The sequence below is a fragment of the Impatiens glandulifera genome, chromosome 7, assembly GCF_907164915.1.
Source record: "Impatiens glandulifera chromosome 7, dImpGla2.1, whole genome shotgun sequence".
Lineage (NCBI taxonomy): Eukaryota > Viridiplantae > Streptophyta > Magnoliopsida > Ericales > Balsaminaceae > Impatiens > Impatiens glandulifera.
Genome location: NC_061868.1, coordinates 14,466,215 through 14,473,534, shown reverse-complemented (window position 1 = coordinate 14,473,534; position 7,320 = coordinate 14,466,215).

Below are 7,320 nucleotides of genomic sequence, written 5' to 3'. Positions count from 1 at the left end.
TTAGACGTGCAGTCTAATGAATTCATAATTAGACGTGCAGTCTAACTCGTGGAGTTAGACGTGCAATCTAATGAATTTGGAATTAGACGTGCAGTCTAAGTCATGGAGTTAGACGTGTAGTCTAACTCATGGAGTTAGACGTGTAGTCTAATGAATTTGGAATTAGACATGCAGTCTAACTCGTGGAGTTAGACGTGCAGTCTAATGAATTTGGAATTAGACGTGCAGTCTAACTCGTGGAGTTAGACGTGCAGTTTAATGAATTTGGAATTAGACGTGCAGTCTAACTCGTGGAGTTAGAAATACAGTCTAATGAATTTGGAATTAGACGTGCAGTCTAACTCAGCGGAGTTAGACGTGCAGTCTAATGTATTCAGAATTAGACGTGCAGTCTAACTCAGCGGAGTTAGACGTGCAGTCTAATGTACTCGGAATTAGATGTGTAGTCTAATATATTGTGAAAATTAGACATCTAGTCTAACTCCTTCAGACAAGTCTAAAGTAGACCCGGAATTAAACGTGTAGTCTAACTCGTGGAGTTAGACGTGCAGTCTAACTCGTGGAGTTAGACGTGCAGTCTAACTCGTGGAGTTAGACGTGCAGTCTAATAGTTTGTGAAAGATTAGACGTGAAGTCTAATTGGTGAAAGTTAGACGGGTAGTCTAACTTCTTTAGATTAGTCTGATGTGATTGTAATTAGACGTAAGTCTAATCCCATTAGACCAGGTGCTAATGGATTCTGCTTTTAGACGGGAATGTTTGATTTCATTAGACGAGGTCGTCTAACTGAAATACGTCTAATGCTATGCTTAAGCAGTATGCTTGAAGCTAGCACCCGCCTACCCACGTGCTATAGCTGTACTCTACTCCTGCTCCACTTTCTAGTGAAAATTAGTACGATAGCTATATGCAACCAACCAACAAATGCCATGTAAGAGAATTTCCCTCACATTATTTGTTTTGCAGGTACATCTCTGATGGAATATTCAGCGCACTACCAGTTAGAGTACGGCCACAATCCCTGTGCTCAGAACCTGCTGTGTACTATGGAGGCTTTCCAATGGAAGAGTGCCACGTATCATTCTAAAGATTTGACTGTTAGTCTCTGCCATTATTTATCAAATTTCAAGGACAACGGACAAGCTGCTGGTTGGAAAAATCTCTCGATCATCTTACTTACTAGAACTATTGAGAAATCAATCATTTGAATATTCAAGCTGTAAGCTGTTTTCCTGATTGTACTGTGTGTGAATCAAGAGAGAGCTAGAATCAAAAACACCGTTAGCTGAGTGATATTCTTCATCTTGTAAATTGAACAGAGTGTGTTCTGTTCAATAGTGAGCTAAGTGTGTGCAAATTGTATTTGATTCGAATCATATTATAGTGAATCCTTCTAGTGGTTGGAAGAAGGGGTGACGTATGAGAGTTTGCTCCGAACATCCATAAACAAACTGCTGTGTCTTTTCATTTATATCATCTTCTTATTCTTCATCTTGAGCTTCAAACCTAAGTAAACAATTCTGCCTTGATTCTGTTTCAAGTGTTTATAAAGGTTTGCATAAAATAAAAAGCGAATTAAATCCCTAACAGGATTTCTTTCAAAGCGTTTTTCATAAGCCTTCATCAATAGCCAGACCACCGTCTCTATCGATAAAGCCGATCCTATCAATTGGTATTAAAGCCATGTTTCTATTCTCAAACATCAAGAACCTGAAGCATGTCTATCATCAATGAGATTCCTATTCTGTCAAGGGACAACTGCGAATATTGGATGATGAGAATGCAAGCTCACTTGGTTGCTCTTGATTGTGATATGTGGAGCGTCATTACTAATGGCCCCATAAAGATTTCGAAGCCAAGGAGTGAGTGGATTACTGAAGATTAGATAACCAACAACCTGGATAATGTTGCTAGGAACATTCTGTATCAGTCGATCAACATAACGTGTTCTATGAAATCAAGTCATGTTCATCTACTAAAGAGATATGGGATAAGCTTAATCAGATCTACGGTAGAATCATTCAAGAAAAGAAGGATCAGAAAGTTTTCATGTGCGTTGAAAACAAATCCAGATTGGCCGATAGCGATTCAGAGGAGTCTCCTGCTGAAAAAGAAAATGATGATGTTACATGTTTGATGGCGGATGACCAATCCAAGGTAAATGATGTCTTTGCACCAGAATTTACAAACGAGGAGTTAACTAATGCACTCAATGAAATGGCCATTGAGTACAAGAAGTTAACTAACTCTTTTTACGAAATGAAAGTAAAATATGAATCAATTGTTCTTTCTTCCAACCAAGAATCTGAATCAAACATTTTTGACGAAAACATAGCAGAGATCTCATCTGAAAATGAGATGCTCAAAGAATAGATTCAAACTTTTTCATCTGAAAACAAAAGAATAAACTATGTAGTCAGTGCATGGACAAGGTCCGGAGATGATGTCAAACATCAGATCAGTTTGTTGAAACCTACTAGATCTAGATCCAGTTTGAGATTTGACAGCAATGACCCTAACTTGTCCTGCAAAGAGTCAAACTCAGCAACTAACAAGTTTAAGTCAATAAACTTTGTCAAAGGGAGTATGACTGACATTGAATCTGATCCCATTCATGAAGAAGTAGCTTTTAAGAATGAAATAACTTATGTTCCGCCAATTGTTAGCTGGATGAAGAATAGATTAGAAGCAGCAAACAAGTCTGGCAATCTAAAACCTGACTCAAAGTCAAGAAGTTTTAAAAGAAAGTCTACTTCTAAAGCTAAGGGATCAGTGGCTAGCAGAAAGTCATCTATTAAGTCAAAAACATACGCATTAATCACAGCACAAAATGGGAAATTCATCAGAATAACTCAAATATGGATTCCTAAGGAACTGATTGACCGAGGACCCAATTGAAAGTGGGTACCAAAAGATTGTAGATATTTATTTATGTAGGTACAAATAAACGAATGGCTGGATGAATCTGTATGGTATCTTGTTAGCGGATGTTCCAGGCATATTATAGGAAACAGATGTCTTCTCACTGATATATCAGATTTCTCTAGACCTAAGATCAATTTTGGTGACAACAAGAAGGGTAAGACCATGGGTAAAGGTAAGATTATCCATGGTAATCTAACTATTAATGACGTGCTGCTTGTTGACAATCTGTGTTATAATTTGATCAGCATTAGTCAATTATGTGATAATGGTTTGTCAGTAGATTTGCAAACTCATGCTTGTCTAGTTAAAGACCAAGTTGGAAACACTTTATTGACTGCCAGTAGAGTAGGAAACTCATATAAAATGAATTGGCAAAAAGAGTTTTCTGATTCTATGTGCATGATTGCTAAAAATGACCAGAAGTGGCTATGGAATAAAAGGTTAAATCATTTGAATTTAAAAACCATCAACAACATTTGTTTAAACAACTCGGTTTTTGGATTACCTAAAATGCAGTTTTCTAAGGACAAGGTATGTCCTGCTTGCCAGTTAGGAAAGCAGGGCAGATCATCGTTCAAAACTAAAGGGAAATCACAATCCATCCGTTGCCTAGAACTTTTACATATGGATCTGTTTGGTCCAATTCCTGTAAAGAGTATAGGAGGAATGAGATTTGCCCTAATTATTATTGATGATTTCTCTCGATTTACATGGGTTGCATTTTTACCATCAAAAGATAAAACTGCTGAAAACTTGATTAGAATATTTAAAGGAATTTAGAATCAGAAATCTTTAAATATTACGTGCATTAGAAGTGATCAGGGAACTGAGTTCACTAACAGATTTTTATCATCTTATCTCGAGGAGACTAGAATTAGGCACGAGTTGTCTAGCACCAGAACTCCACAGCAAAACGGCATTGCTGAGAGAAGAGTGAGAACTCTGAATGAAGTAGCGAAATCTATGCCAGATGAATCAGACGTACCTCAGAGGTTCTGGGCGGAAGCCATAAGTACTACTTGCTATACACAAAATCGGTCAATAATCAACAAACGTTTTGATAAAACTCCCTATGAACTGTACTATGAGAGAATTCCCACAGTGTCTTATTTTAAGATATTTGGGTGTAAATGTTTTATCCATAACAATGGAAAGGTTTATCTGACCGCTTTTGATGCCAAAGCAGATGAGGGATTCATGTTGGGATACTCGTCAGTAAGAAAGGCTTACAGAGTATAAAACAAAAGAACACAGATTGTTGAGGAATCCCTCCATGTAGTTTTTGATGAGCCTATTGAGAGCAAATCCATTGAACCCATTGATCTTGTTGACAGACTAAAAGCGACAAGTCTTGAGTCTGTAAGTGAAGAAGAAGAAACTCTGGACACGCAGATTGCCCTATCTGATCCAGTGGATGATCCGGTTGAAGTTCAACCAGACGTACAAACTCCTGTTCAACAAGATGTTGAGAGTTTAGACGTCGCGGAGTCACCAGTTTAGATGACCAATCTCCTTGGATCCAACTTCAGATGGAACAGAAATCATCCACCAGAACTGATCATCGGAAATCCTTTTTCTCCTCAAAGGACAAGACGTCAACTGATGGATGAAATGGCCAACTCCGCATTTATTTCTTAGATTGAACCCAAGAAAATTGGTGAAGCTGTAGTTGATCCAGATTGGATCAATGCTATGCAGGAGGAGTTAAACCAATTTGTGAGAAATAAAGTATGGTATCTTACTCCTAGACCAACTGATAAGTCAATTATAGGAACAAGATGGGTCTTTAGAAACAAGATTAGTGAAGATGGTTTAGTCATTAGAAACAAAGCTCGTTTAGTTGCTCAAGGATACAGACAAGAGGAAGGTATTGATTTTGATTAGTCTTTTGCACCGGTAGAAAGACTAGAAGCAATTAGAATCTTCCTAGCATATGCATCATTTAAGAACTTTAAGGTTTTTCAAATGGACGTGAAAAGTGCATTTTTAAATGGGAAATTGAGTGAAGAAGTATATGCTGAGCAACCCCCCGGATTTGTAGATCATGTGTTACCTAATCATGTTTATAAGCTTGACAAAGCATTGTATGGTCTGAAACAAGCTCCTAGAGCTTGGTACGACACATTAACTGAATTCTTGTTTGATCATGATTTTGTTGTTGGAACGGTGAATAAAACCTTGTTTAGATTCACTAAAGATTCTCACATTCTTCTTGTTCAAATATATGTTGACGACATTATTTTTGGTTCAACTAACCCCAAATTGTGTGAGTAGTTTTCTATGCTGATGCAGGACATATTTGAAATGAGCAGGATGGGAGAGTTGACATTCTTCCTTGGGCTTCAAGTCCGTCAGTTAGAAAATAGAACCCTTATCAATCAGGCCAAATACACCAAGGAACTGCTAAAGAAGTTTGGTTTGGAGAACTGTTCCACCGCAACTACTCCAATGAGCTCTTCTAGTAAACTGGATAAAGATGAAGGTGACCAAAGTGTCGATGTAATAGCATATAGAGGACTCATCGGATCCTTGCTATATGTAACTGTTAGCAGGCCAGACATTCAATTTGTTGTTGGTGTTTGTGGCAGATTTCAGGTTAATCCTAAACTCTCTCACTTTACTACTGCTAAACGTATTCTTAAATACTTAAAGAGAACTCAAAATGTAGGACTGTGGTATCCGAAGGATTCCAGGTTCAATTTAACTAGTTTCTCAGATGTAGATTATGTAGGGTGCAAAATTGATAGAAAAAGCACAAGTGGAACTTGCCAGTTCCTTAGAGATCGTCTAATCTCATGGTTCAGCAAGAAACAGACGTCAATCGCCACGTCTACAGCTGAAGTAGAGTATCTTGCAGCTGGCAGTTATTGCTCTCAAGTTCTGTGGATTCAACAACAACTTAGGGACTATGGGATTGAGGGTGAAGAATCTCCAATTTTTTGTGACAACACGAGTTCTATCGTAATCACCTACAATCCAGTTCTGCATTCTCGGAAAACGCATATTGAAATCAGGCATCACTTTATCCAAGAACACGTCAATCAGAAGCAAATTCGCCTAGAATATGTTCCCACAGATCAACAAACGGCAGATATCTTCACGAAGCCTCTACCCGAAGTTAAGTTCTCTCACTTTAGAAACATTTTGGGTCTTGTTGATATTGATTGATGTAATCACGTGCATAAATTGAGGGGGAACGTATTGTTCAAAACGTAACTGAATAGACATAAAAGATAGAGGTCCTAATACGTCTTAAGGATTCAGGGTTTGAGAAACACATCTACTTAGACGTACGTCTACTCTAGCAGTTTAATCTTCCTTTGGAATCTTTGTCTTGGTTATATTAACCTGCATGGTTAGACGGATACGTCTAATAGACGTTAGACGTTTTTACATCATGAGCAAGAGGATGCTCATGTCTAACCAGACACGCGTGTTGCACGTGGTGTTATTGCATAATTAGACGTATACGTCTAATAGACTGATTTCCAAGAAGAAGTTGAAAATGTGAAAAGGAGAATAAACGTCTAACTACTGGTGTAATTAGACCTTCCATCTTCTGGCTATTTGGACAGTTGTCCTTTGCTTATGTTTCTGCTCAAGTGTATTTTCCCGCCAAAAATCAAATCAGTCATTCCTCAAAAGAATTGAAGACACATGTCTCTCAATATATAAGGAATGACTAATATTTATGACAACTTTTTCTTGTACATTTAGTATTAACTGCAGTTTCATGCTAATATTAAATAATATGTTTATTGGGAACAGACATTTGAGTTCTTGACGGTAGGAGTAATCATTAGATATTCTTTACATGATTAGACCTTGATATTTATTGAATAATTCACTCTAAAGATAAGAGTTCTTCCAAATCCATCTCTCTCTCTCTAGAATTCGAATCGACTAAGCTATTGTTCATCAAGTCGAAATGTCTCTCTTCCGTCCAAAATCGATTCAAGTGGATTTCAAATCCGTATCCACGTTGAAATCTCCGGGCATGCATAAAATGTTTGAATCTTTGAAAGCCTCCGGGCTGAGAAAGATCCTCACCCCTCATCATCTCTATCACGAACAGTTGGTTCGTGAATTCTTCGAAACTGCGGGCTTCTATCACAACAAAATTGTTGCTGGGATTGTTATGGGCCAAATGATTTGCATCACCGAAGAGTCATTCGGTATGTTCTTTCAACTTCCCACTGCAAGTATTCGTGAGTTTCCTCGCTCTCCTCCTGAAATCATGTTTACTATGATGAAAGTCTTCTCTAATTCTCCTCAAATGGACATTTATGGGAAGAAAAATCTTCTGAAAGATGAATTTGCTCTTCTAAGTGAAATCATCTCTAAATCTCTTCTCGCCAAAGAATCTTCATACCAGTTTTGTTCTAAAGTCTTCGA